Here is a 14,316-nt window from a genome sequence, read left to right on the forward strand (position 1 = left end):
CCATGAACCACAGCATGCCAGGCCTTCCTATCCATCACCAACTCCCAGAGTCCATCCAAATCCATGTACATTGAGTCAGTGATGCCATACAACCATCTCATCCTCTGTCGTCCTCTTCCCTTCCTGCCCTCAATCTTTACCAGCATCAGGGTCTTTTCAAATGAGTCAGCTCTTTGCATCAGGTGGCCAAAGTATTGGAGTTTCAGCTTCAACATCAGTCCTTCAATGAACACCCAGGACTGATATCCTTTAGGATGGACTGATTGGATCTCCTTACAGTCGGAGGGCTTCTCAAGAGTCTTCTCCAGCATCACAGTTCAAAAGCATCAATTCTTCGGTGCTCAGCTTTCTTTGTAGTCCAATTCTCACATCCATACACAACCACTGGAAAAACCATAGCCTTGACTAGATAGACCTTTGTTAACAAACTATGTCTCTGCTTTTTAATAAGCTGTCTAGGTTGATCATAACTTTCCTTCCAAGGAGTAAGTGTCTTAATTTCATGGCAGCAATCACCATCTGCAGAGATTTTGGAGCCCAGAAAAATAAAGTCAACCACTGTTTCCACTGTTTCCCCATCTATTTGCCATGAAGTTACGGAACCAGATGCCATGATCTTAGTTTTCTGAATGTTGAGCTTTAAGACAACTTTTTCACTCTTCTCTTTCACTTTCATCAAGAGGCTCTTTAGTTCTTCTTCACTTTCTGCCATAAGGCTGGTGTAATCTGCATATCTGAGGTTATTGATATTTCTCCCAGCAATCTTGATTCTAGCCTGTGCTTCCTCCAGCCCAGCGTTTCTCATGATGTACTCTGCATATAAGTTAAATAAGCAGAGTGACAATATGCAACCTTGACGTACTCCTTTTCCTATTTGGAACCAGTCTGTTGTTCCATGTCCAGTTCTAACTGTTGCTTCCTGATCTGCATACAGGTTTCTCAAGAGGCAGGTCAGGTGGTCTGGTATCTCTTTCAGAATTTTCCACAGTTTCTTGTGATCCACACAGTCAAAGGCTTTGGCAGAGTCAATAAAGCAGAAAGAGATGTTTTTCTGGAATTCTCTTCCTTTTTTGATGTTCCAGCGAATGTTGGCAATTTGATCTCTGGTTCCTCTACCTTTTCTTATACAAGGTTGAACATCTGGAAGTTCATGGTTCTCATATTGCTGAAGCCTGACTTGGAGAATTTTGAGCATTACTTTACTAGTGTGTGAGATGAGTGCAATTGTGTGGTAGTTTGAGCATTCTTTCGCATTGCCTTTCTTTGGGATTGGAATGAAAACTGACCTTTTCCAGTCCCGTGTCCACTGATGAGTTTTTCACATTTGCTGGCATATTGAGCGCAACACTTTCACAGCATCATCTTTCAGGACTTGAAATAGTTCAACTGTAATTCCATTACCTCCACTAGCTTTGTTCCTAGTGATGCTTCCTAAGGCCCACTTGACTTCACATTCCAGGATGTCTGGCTCTAGGTTAGTGAACACAGTGGTTATCTAGGTCATTAAGATCTTTTTAAAATAGTTCTTCTGTGTATTACTGCCACCTCTTCTTAATATCTTCTGCTTCTGTTAGGTCCCTATCATTTCTGTCCTTTTTTGTGCCCATCTTTGCATGAAATATTCCCTTGATATCTTTAATTTTCTTGAAGTGATCTCTAGTCTTTCCCATTCTATTGTTTCCTCTATTTCTTTGCATTGATCACTGAGGAAGGCTTTATTCTCTCTACTTGCTATTCTTTGGAACTCTGCATTCAAATGGGTATATCTTTCCTTTTCTCTTTTGCTTTTCACTCCTCTTCTTTTCACAGCTATTTGTAAGGCCTCCTCAGACAGCCATTTTGCTTTTTTGCATTTCTTTTTTTGGGGAATGGGCTTGATCCCTGTCTCCTGTTCAATGTCATGAACCTCCATCCATAGTTTATCAGGCACTCTGTCTATCAGATCTAATCCCTTAAATCTACTTATCTTTTCCACTGTATAGTCATAAGGGATTTGATTTATGTTGTACCTGAATGGTCTAGTGGTTTTCTCCACTTTCTCAATTTTAGTCTGAATTTGGCAATAAGGAGTTCATGATCAGAGCCACAGTCAGCTCCTACTCTTGTTTTTGCTTACTGTATAGAGCTTCTCCATCTTTGGCTGCAAAGAATATAATCAATCTGATTTCGGTGTCGACCATCCAGTGATGTCCATGTGTAGAGTCTTCTCTTGTGTTGTTGGAAGAGGGTGTTTCCAACACCCTATAACCAGTGCATTCTCTTAGCAGAACTCTATTAGCCTTTGTCCTGCTTCATTCCGTACTCCAAGGTCAAATTTGCCTGTTACTCCAGGTGTTTCTTTACTTCCTACTTTAGCATTCCAGTCACCTATAATGAAAAGGACATCTTTTTTGGGTGTTAGCTCCAGAAGCTCTTTTAGGTCTTCATAGAACTGTTCAACTTCAACTTCTTCAGTGTTATTGGTCAGAGCATAGAAGTGAATTACCATGATATCGAATGGTTTCCCTTGGAAATGAACAGAGATCATTCTGTCATTTTTGAGATTGCATCCAAGTACTGCATTTCAGACTCTTTTGTTGACTATGATGGCTACTCCATATCTTCTAAGGGATTCCTGCCCACATTGCATGTATATGCAGAGTACATCATGTAAAAAGCCAGGCTGGATGAAACACAAAAGCTGGAATCAAGATTGCGGGAGAAATATCAATAACCTCAGATTCACAGATGACACTACCTTAATGGCAGAAAGTGAAGAATAATTAAAGAGCTTCTTGATGAAAGTGAAATAGGAGAATGAAAAAGTTGGCTTAATGCTCAACTTTCAGAAAACTAAGATCATGGCATCTGGTCCCATCATTTCATGGCAAATAGATTGGAAAACAGTGGAAACAGTGGCAGACTTTATTTTTCTGGGCTCCCAAATCGCTGCAGATGGTGACTGCAGCAATGAAATTAAAAGACACTTGCTCCTTGGAAGAAAAACTATGACCAACCTAGTTCAGTTCAGTTCAGCTCAAAAAGCAGAGACATTACTTTGCCAACAAAGGTCCATCTAGTCAAGGCGATGGTTTTTCCATTAGTCATGTAGGGATGTGAGAGTTGGACTACAAAGAAAGCTGCTGCTGCTGCTAAGTCGCTTCAGTCATGTCCGACTCTGTGCGACCCCATAGATGGCAGCCCACCAGGCTTCCCCATCCCAGGATTCTTCAGGCAAGAACACTGGAGTGGGTTGCCATTTCCTTCTCCAATGCATGAAGGTAAAAAGAGAAAGTGAAGTCACTCAGTCGTGTCTGAGCACCGAAGAATTGATGCTTTTGAACTGAGGTGCTGAAGAAGACTCTTGAGAGTCCCTTGGACTGCAAGGAGATCCAACCAATCCATCCTAAAGGAAATCAGTCCTGAATATTCATTGGAAGGACTGATGCTGAAGCTGAAACACCAATAATTTGGCCATCTGATGTGAAGAACCAACTCACTGGAAAAGACCCTGATGCAGGGAAAGATTGAAGGCAGGAAGAGAAGGGGAAGACAGAGGATGAGACAGTTGAATGGCATCACTGACTCAATGGACATAATTTGAGCAAGCTCTTTCTCCTTTTCCTTTAGCTTCTCTTCTTTTCTCAGCTATATGTAAGGCCTCCTCAGACAATCATACCCTCTAGGTCTAGCTATATTGTTGCAAATAGTGAAATTTCACTGTTGTATACCTAAGTAGTATTCTATTTTATAGAACACATTATCTTTGTCCAGTCTTCTGCCAATGAACACTTAGGTTGAAACCATATGTTGATTATCTTAACTATGTGGCAGAGGGTATAGTAATACATATTATTTAGTGTTTTTACATATTTTGGATAAATACTCAGAAGTGGAATTGTTTAATCACAGCATAGTTCTATTTTTAGTTTTTTAGGAACTTCTGCACTATTTTCTATAGTGTCTGCACCGATTTACACTCCTACCAACAGTGTACAGGGTTTCCTTTTCTTGAGATCCTTTTCAAAATTCATTCATTGTAGACTCTTTGATGATAGCTATCCCCACAAGTGCAAGGTGACATCTCATTCTTTTTCAGTTTGCATTTCTCTAGGAAATAGTGATACTGATCTACCTTCCATGTGTCAGTTATCCATCTGTATGTTTTCTTTAGAAAAGAAAAATGTCTATTCAGGTCATTTGCCCATTTTTTATTGAGTTGTTTATTTTTTATATTGAGTTGTATGAGCTCTTTATGTATTTGGGATTTTGATTCCTGCCAGTGATATAATTTTCAAATATTTTATCCCATTCCATAGATGTCTTTTCATTTTTTAGATGGTTTCCTTTGCTGTGAAAAAAACTTTTAAATTTAATTAAGTTCCATTTGTTTATTTTTTCTTTTATTTCCTTAACCAAAAGACAAGAGGTCCAAAACAATATTGCTATGATTTATGTCAAAACATATTCTGCCCGTGTTCTCACTACCCAGAATTTTGTGATTCAGTTCTTACATTTAGGTCCATAATCCATCCTGAATTTTTTTTTTTTTCATATGTGGTGTGTAAATGTTCTAATTTCATTGTTTCACACATGGCCATTTAGTTTTCACCAGCTTCCCAAGTGGCTCAGTGGTAAATAATCTTGCCCATCAGTATAGGAGACACAGTTTCTATCCCTGAGTCAGGAAGATCCCCTGGAGAAGGAAACGACAATCCACACCAGTGTTCTTGCCTGGGAAATCCCACCAGCAGGGAAGCCTAGAGGGCTTATCCACGAGGCTGCAAAGAGCTGCCCTTGGCTGAGCATACACAAATGCCCATTCTGTTTTGGCAGTGCAACTTGTTGAAGAGACTGATCTTTTCTCCATGGTACATTCTTGCCTCCTCCTTTGCCATAGTTTAATTGGTCACAACTGTTTGGATTTATTGCTTGGATGATCTATTGATCCATGCGTCAGTTTTTGTGCTGGTACCATGCAGTTCTGATCGTCATATCTTGGTATGATAGTATAGTCTGGGATCCTTATGACTCCAGCTTTGTTGTTGTTGCTGTTGTTTCCCCAGGATTGCTTTGACAATTCTAGATCTCTTGTAGTTTCGTGTGAATTTTGGGATTTTGTTCTACTTCCGTGAAAAATATCATGAGCATTTTGATTCAGTTCAGTTCAGTTGCTCAGTCGTGTCCGACTGTTTGCGACCCCATGAATCGCAGCACACCAAGCCTCCCTGTACATCACTAACTCCCGGAGTTCACTCAGACTCACATCCATCGAGTCCGTGATGCCATCCAGCCATCTCATCCTCTGTCGTCCCCTTCTCCTCTTGCCCCCAATCCCTCCCAGCATCAGAGACTTTTCCAGTGAGTCAACTCTTCACGTGAGATGGCCAAAGTACTGGAGTTTCAACTTCAGCATCATTCCTTCTAAAGAAATCCCAGGGCTGATCTCAGAGTGCATCAAATCTGTAGACTGCTTTTGGTTGTATGTCATTTTAAGAGTATTATTTCTTCCACTCCAAGAGCACAGAAATGTCTTTTCATTTCTTTGTATCATCTTTGATTTACTTCATTAATATTTTATACATTTTAGAATACAGATCTTTCACCTCATTGGTTAAGATTATTTCTAGGCATCTTTTAAATTTGATTTTAACTATATATTTTTTTACTTTTCTCCTCTTATAGTTGATTATTAGTGTATAGGGAGCTATAGATTTCTTTATATTAAAATTTTATCTTGTAACTTTTCTGATTTCATTTAATAGTTCTAATACACTTTTGGCGGAGACTTTGGGTTTTTCTATTTAAATTATCTTGTCTTCTACATCATGGGTTAATGAAAGACTGCTTTTGTCTCTCCCCTTCAATCAACGGCCAAGATAATTTCCACAACATAACAATGGTGCCTCTGCACAGCATACCAGGTTATCAGAGAATTCCACAAACCTGTACTTCTAAGGTGGGGACATTTAGGAGGTGCCAAGAGGGTGATAGAGCCTGTGACTCAGTATTTCTCAGACCCTTTAGAAAAGTCTTCATCCCAGTAGTCCAGGCAGCATACCGGTAACAGTGGCAGCAAGCATGGTACCAACAATCCCAGAGGCACAGGAAATTATAATTAGGATGAAAGAGAACATCTTTGACAGAGGTTGGAAAGTGAATACTTTCAAATGATAATGAAGGGCTGCTCAGGTAGGAAGATTGAAACACCAAAAGAAAAAAAGAAAAAGGTATGCCACCTAGTGGATTAAAAAGGCAACACATTTTTAATTTAGTAGAAGGAAAGAGAAAACTGCTCCCTTTTTAAAAGGCACCACCTGAGAGGAACAGCACATCAAAGACGAGAAAGAACCACAGGAACAGCACCACAAAAAGAAAACAACAACTGTCCTGCAACCAAACTTCCACACTGTCGTGAAGAAAATCAATACAAGAAAACTGAGAAAGGCAGCCGAATGAACCCAGGAATAAAATTGATGACCAGAAGGAATGCTTTTCCAAAAGACTGAAACTTTAAGATAAAACTAAACAGAAATTCTAGAGCTTAAAAGCAAACAATAAGCCAGATGAAGAATGCATTAGAAATCATTGGAAGCAGGGCAGAGTTAGTGAGTTTGAAGATGGAAACTCATGATAAAAGAAGGAGAAGAAAGAGAAATGAGATATTAAAAAATGAGGAAATTCAATGAGAGGTAACTGACTCTTTAAAGTAGGGCCACTTTAAGGTAATGAGTGTCTGAAAAGGAGAGGAGAAAAAAGAAAAGTGTAGAGAGCTTATTCAGATAAATAAAATTGAGAATTTCCAAAACCTGGGCAAAGAATTGGAAATACAAGTCCATAAAGTTAAGACCATCTAATTACCTCAATGCACAAAGACCTTTTCCAGGACACAGCATATTAAAGTTTTCAAAAATCAGGAACAAAAAATAATTTAGAGGTTGAGACAGAGAAAACAGGATGGTAGCCTTCATGAAACACTCATTAAGCTAAAAGAAGACTTCACAGCAGAAATTCTACAAGCCAGGAGGGAATGGAATAGCATTCTCAGAATTCTAAAAGAGAAAAACTTTCACCCCAAAATATTCTATCCATAAAAATTATCATTAAGATATGAAGGAGAAATACTTTTTCATACAAACAAACGCTAAGGGAGTTTAGCAACACTAGACCTAACGTAGAAGAAATGTAGAAAGAAGCTCTTCAACATGAAACAAAAAAGGCAAAAACACACAAAACTTTGAATAAGGTGACAAATAGAGTCATAAAATTATAAAATACTACAGAACAGAGTTTTAAATACCTTATTATAATGTAATGTGCAAAGAGGAGAAAAAGCAGAAAACAATTATGGCTACTTCAATTAGGTAACAAGCTCACAACATAAAAAGGCAACTAAAACACCAAACGGGAAGAAGGAAACTAAGGAACCCATGTGTGCAACAAAAATAAGATGCTATCAGTGGGAAAAGGACTATTTTTACCTATGAGATGTTTACCATAAAGCCGTGGTGACCACAAAACATAATTCTAGACTAATGATTCAAAACATCAAAAAAGAGGAAGATGATTAAAACAAATCACAGAAAAATGACAAAATTCAAATGGCAGACAGAAACTCAGGAAAAAGAAAAAAGGAGGGTGGGGAATAGAATAACCAGAATATAAAAGATAAAATAGCAGTACTAAATCCTCATCTGTCAATAATCATTCCAAATGTGTTGAATGCACCTATCAAAAATACAGAGTGTCTGGATGGATTAAAATACAAGACCCACATACATACTAAACCCAAGAGACTCTTCATGTCTAAAGACATAAATTTAAAATTAAGTGACGTGTATACCTGTGGCAGATACATGTTGATGTATGGCAAAACCAATACAATATTGTAAAGTAATTAACCTCCAATTAAAATAAATAAATTTATACAAAAAAATTAAGTGATGGAGACAGATAGCCCAAGCAAATGGCAACATAAAAGGTGTAGCCATAATCATATCAGAAAAAAAAATGGATTTCAAGACAAAAGAGGAAACAAAAGACAAAAATGGACAGAATACAATGCTACAAGGAACAGTTTGTCAAGAGCACATAATTGTTTTTTATTTACAAGCACCTAACATAGGAGCGCCAAACATATAAAATAATAGTTAACAGACCTAAAGGGAGAAATTGACAGTAATACAATAATAGCCCATGACTTTAACAATCCTGATATATGAATAAATATCATCCAGCTAGAAAGTCAAAAAATAAGTATCAGCTAAATTAAATATAAGGCCAGATGCATTTGATATATTTATATAGAACATTCCATCCTAATGCAGAAGAGTATACAGTTTTTCTCAAGTGTACGTGGGACATTCTCAAGAATAGGCCACATTTTGGGGACACAAAACTAGCTTCAACAAATTTAGGAAATTTTGAATCACATCAAGCTTCTCTTCCAATCACTAAGATATAAAACTAGCAATCAAATAAAAGAGGAAAGATGGAAACAGAAAACAGAACTATGTGAAAACTGAAACACATGCTACTGAACAACTATGAGGTCAATAAAAATACCAAAGGAGAAATAGAGAATCACCAAGACAAATGAAAATAAAAATATCATATACTTAAATCTACGAGATATACTAAACCTGAACTAAGATAGAAATATTTGGCAATACAGGTCTACCTCAGACACAAGAAAATTTCAAGGTAACAAATTTTTATTTGCACCAGAAAAAAGATCACCATACAATTTCATGTTAGCAAAACAAGCTTTCATAATGGCTTGTTGTGAACACCATATGATAGCACTTATATGAAGAATCTAAAATATGACACAAATGTACACAAATGTCCTTATCTCTGAAACAGAAACAGACTCATAGACATAAAGAACAGATTGGCAGTTGCCAAGGGAGAGGGAGTGTAGGGAGGATGGATTGAAAGTTTGGGATTAACAGATACAGGTTTTTATATTTAGCATGAATAAACAGCAAGGTCCTACAGTACAGCAGAGGAACTATATTTAGTATCCTGTGATAAAGCATCATGAAAAAGGATATAAAAATAAAGCATATATAACTGAATCTCTTCACTATATAGCAGAAATTGACACAACATTGTAAATCAACTATACCTCAATAAAGTATTTTTTTAAAAAAGAATAGCTTGTTATACAACACAGGTTACTGATACAACAACCCAAATGAGCAGAAGTGAAGACTTCTGACATTTGATTTGCTATCAAGACAACATTAATGATCATTTTGATATTCAAGTTTAATTTGGATCACATTATTAAAATGTAACTCCATTAAAGTTCCTTTTCAGGTAACCAGAGAAGTTTGAAAGAAAATGAATGTTTGTGGAGAAAAACTTATGACCCTAAAACACAGGACTAGACAGGAATTCAATTGTTCTTGTGAGTCACCCTTTTATTATAAAGACTGAAGAGATTCTTTACCATAGAGAGGACATAAAATGGTTCTTATTTGTAATGTGCATGCATTTCTCCTAAGTTAGTATTATGCCTAACTTAGAAAATAGGACGATATCTCTTTAGGGCAGCAGCAGAATTCATGTATAGGCAGCACTCTAAGTTTTCCACCAGAAACCAGAAGATGGTCTAATAAAAGCACATAAAATAAGCCACTGAATCCTTCACTCCAACATATAAACCTCCTCTCACTTGAATATTGATTTTGCATAATTTAAGGAGTTGACGTATAACAAAGATTTTGCTATATCATATTTCATAATATTGTGATGGCCTCTGCCATCCATCACCACGAATGGACCATAGGCATACATATGTCCTCTCTGGAAAGGAGAGGTCACATTCTTTGTGTCAAATATTTATTCAAATTTGTGTTACCTATTATCCAACTGGTTTATTTAAGTGACTGATGTCATCTAAGACAACTATTGCCTTATTGATTTTCTGTTTGGACCATCTGTTCATTGATATAGTTGGGACTGTAAATTGATACAGCCACTAAGGAAAATGGGCTTCCCTCATAGCTCAGTTGGTAAAGAATCTGCCTGCAATGTGGGAGACCTGGGTTTGATCGCTGGATTGGGAAGATTCCATGGAGAAAGGAAAAGCTACCCACTCCAGTATTCTGGCCTGGAGAATTCCATCGACTGTATAGTCCATGATGTTGCAAAGATTCAGACATGACTGAGCAACCTCCACTCACTCACTCACTCACTCACTCATTCACTATGGAAATCAGTAGAGAGGTTTCTCAGTGACCGAAAAATAGAATATTATAGGACCCTGGAAACTACTCTTGGGAATATATACCCTCAAAATATAAAAGCACAAATTTGAAAAGATGCATGCACCCCAAAACCACTGCAGATGGTGACTGCAACCATGAAATTGAAAGACACTTACTCCTTGGAAGGAAAGTTATGACCAATCTAGATAGTATATTAAAAAGCAGAGACATTACTTTGCCAACAACGGTCCATCTAGTCAAGGCTATGGTTTCTCCAGTGGTCATGTATGGATGTGAGGGTTGGACTGTGAAGAAGGCTGAGTGCCAAAGAATTGAGGCTTTTGAACTGTGGTGTTGGAAAAGACTCTTGAGAGTCCCTTGGACTGCAAGAAGATCCAACCAGCCCATTCTAAAGGAGATCAGCCCTGGGTGTTCTTTGGAAGGAATGATGCTAAAGCTGAAACTCCAGTACTTTGGCCACCACATGCAAAGAGTTGACTCATTGGAAAAGACTCTGATGTTGGGAGGGATTGGGGGCAGGAGGAGAAGGGGACGACAGAGGATGAGATGGCTGGATGGCATCACTGACTCGATGGACGTGAGTCTGAGTGAACTCCAGGAGCTGGTGATGGACAGGGAGGCCTGGCATGCTGCGATTCATGGGGTCGCAAAGAGTTGGACACGACTGACCGACTGAACTGAACTAAATTGAACTGAACTGAATGTTCATTGCAGCACTGTTTATGATAGCCAAAATATGGAAGCAACTCAAATGTCTGTCAATAGACAAATATATAAAGAATATGTGCCACAAGTAAATAAACATTAATATGTATAAATAATGAACGTTACTCAGACATTAAAAAGAATGAAATTCTGATATTTGAAGCCATGTGGATGGACCTAGTTATTATTATGTTTAGTGAAATAAGTCAGAGAGGGAAAAAATAGTGTATTATATAACTTATGATTTATAGTAAATGATCATATGGAATCTTAAAAATAATACAATGAGAATATATGCAAAACAGAGACATACTCACAGATACAGAACACAAACTAAAAGTTACCAGACTGTAAAGAGAATGGGGTATGAGCAAATTAGCAGTATGGAAAAAAGAGAGCATAACCACTGTATAGGCAAGTAACAAGGATATATTGTGTAGCACAGGCAGTTATAGACATTAAATTTTATTAACTTTTAGTGAAAGATAATCTGTAAAAATACTGAATCAGTGTGTTATGCACCAGAAATAAATAAGACATTGTGAATCAACTCTACTTCAGATTTAAAAATCTGAAAAAAGTTCAAAAAGTGCATTGCCTTGGGGATACCACATGGATACATGCATTTGATCATCTATTTTTGCCATTGACTATGGTAGATATGGGGCTTCCCAGGTGGTTCAGTGGGTAAAGAATCTACTTGCAATGCCAGAGACCCAGGAAACACAGGTTCAGTTCTTGGGTCAGGAAGATCCCCTGGAGGAAGGCATGGCAACCCACTCTAGTATTCTTGCCTGGAAAATTCCATGGACAGAAGAGCATGGCAGACTTCAGTCCACAGAGTCACAAAGAGTCGGACACGAAGCAACTGAGCATTCATGTACACACGTGGTAGATATGTGAGCAGGATAATAGGAACTTAATGAGGAGAAAAAAAAAATTTCACATTACAAATGACTCTAAATTTTAAAAGTTAGAATATCAGGAAAAAGAGTTAAGGTAGTTATATACAAAGAAATGATACAAACAAAAATCAAATCTGTGGTCTGAGATTTTAATCTTTACACATACATGAACAGACATGAATGCTTAGAGTAGTTTATTTTTTTTCACAGCAGAACTACAATTCATGACTATTCTTTATACAAATAACAAAAAAAGTCATTGATGCTATATGTTTTATTTGAGAGCAAATATTTTTTTCTTTTTTAATACATTACTTTTAGTTGAAGGATAATTACTTTATGAAATTGTGATGGTTTTGCCATACATCAACATGAATCAGCCACAGGTACAATATGTACCCCAGTCCTGAACCCCTTCCCACCTCCCTCCCCATTGAAATATGTATATTTCCATATGTAAAACAGATGATCAGAAAATAAGTTATTTTAAGAGGGATTTCTCAGGTGGTGTTAGTGGTAAAGAACCTCCAGGTAAGACATAAGAGATGCAGGTTATGGGAGGGAGGTGGGACGGGGGTTCAGGATTGGGAACACATGTACACCCATGGCAGATTCATGTTGATATATGGCAAAACCAATACAGTATTGTAAAGTAAAATAAAGTTAAAAAAAAAAAAAGAGAGAGAGATGCAGGTTAGATCCTTGGGTCAGGAAGATCCTGTGGAGGAAGGCACAGCAATCCACTCTAGTATTCTTGCCTGGAGAATCCCATGGACAGAGGATCCTGGCAGGCTATAGCCCATAGAGTTGCAAAGAGTTGGACTTGACTAAAGTGACTTAGCATGCATGCAGTTTTAAGAAATTCATCTAGTTATATGAAAAAATGATTAATTCCCAAATTATCCAGATCCAAGGCTAAGAATAAATCTGAGAAAGTGGGAAAACTATAAAATGAAAAAATATTTTAATTATGAGAGATATCACAAGCCTTAACTAAGTTATATAAATCATATGGAGAAGCTGAAGTCAAAAAAAAGGAAAACTTCAGGAAATAAATCGAAATAGCAAGTTCAACTTCCACAGCCTAATCAAAGATTAGCGATTTATGATTCTGAGGCCTTTCTTCAGCCCAGGTGAATTACCTTTTTTATAGCTCACATTTGAAACAATGCTCTCAGAGCTCTCTTAATGTCTCTGTTCCTCAGACTGTAGATGAAGGGGTTCAACATGGGTGTGACCATGGTGTACATCACTGAGGCTGTTGCACTTGAGTGTGGGTTGTGGGGAGCAGCAGAGCTAAGATACACTCCTAAGCATGTACAGTAAAATAAGGAGACGACTGAGAGGTGAGATGCACAGGTGGAAAATGCTTTATACTTCCCCTGAGCTGATGAGATTCTACATATTGAGGAAGCTATCTTACAGTAAGTGTAAAGTATACCAGCAAGGGGAACACCACCCAGAAGCCCAGCTGCAAAATTCATCACCAGTTCATTAAGAAAGTTGTTGGAACACGCAAGTTGAATCAACTGTTTGAGTTCACAGAAATAGTGAGGGATTTTCACCTCTCTGCAGAAGGACAGCGTCAATACCATTAAGGTTTCTAACAAGGAATGTAGGACACTAATGATCCAGCTAACCAAAACCAGAATTCCACAGCGTTGCGGGTTCATGATGACCGTGTAGTGAAGGGGGTGGCAGATGGCCACAAAGCGGTCATAAGCCATCACAGTCAGGAGGAAGTCATCCAACCCTGCAAACAGCATGAAAAAAATACATCTGAATCATGCAGCCTTCATAGGTTATGAAGTGGCTCTGTGTCTGGATGTTACACAGCATCTTTGGGGTGATGGTGGAGGTGATACAGATGTCTACAATGGATAGGTTGAAGAGAAAGAAGTACATGGGGGTGTGGAGGTGGGGGTCTGAGCTGATGGCCAGGAGGATGAGCAGGTTTCCAAACACAGTGATCAGGTACATGGAGAGGAAAGGTCCAAATATGAGGGGCTGCAGTTCTGGTTCTTCTGAAAATCCCAGAAGAAGAAATTCTGAAATATGTGTTAGGTTCCTTGGTACCATGGGCTGAAGGTAACTATGAGGAAACGGGAAAATAACATGACTGATTTTTACACAATCAGATACTACATTGTTAAAGGGCTGCCATTTATAATTGCTTATCAAAATATTAATTTCAAAAATTTGTTTATGAATTCAGTCCCCTTGGTGGAATTTCTTATGTCATCTTTAATTAGCAAGCATGTTTGACTTTCAGCATTTTCCCTGGCAAGTCAAATATTTCTCATATTTAAGGAGAAATTCTTTCATTTTTTCAGGGCATTTAAATTGTATGCCGACAATGTTCCTGGTGCTGTCTAGGCAATGAGTATGGGGTGCTGAAAAATAAAAACTCTTACTATCCATCTACAGAGAAAAATCCAGAGCATTAAAAAAAAAAAAAGTATGTATAGCTTCTCAGACCGTGACAGATG

General features: G+C 37.9%; 1 pseudogene; it reads right to left on the reverse strand.

Moving 5' to 3' along the window:
- Window positions 1–12,981: 12,981 nt before the first annotated feature.
- On the reverse strand, window positions 12,982–13,906 carry LOC120864130 (annotated as a pseudogene).
- Between the last annotated feature and the right edge of the window lie 410 nt (window positions 13,907–14,316).

The sequence above is a fragment of the Oryx dammah genome, unplaced genomic scaffold (genome assembly GCF_014754425.2).
Source record: "Oryx dammah isolate SB20612 unplaced genomic scaffold, SCBI_Odam_1.1 HiC_scaffold_5, whole genome shotgun sequence".
Taxonomy (NCBI): Eukaryota; Metazoa; Chordata; class Mammalia; order Artiodactyla; family Bovidae; genus Oryx; species Oryx dammah.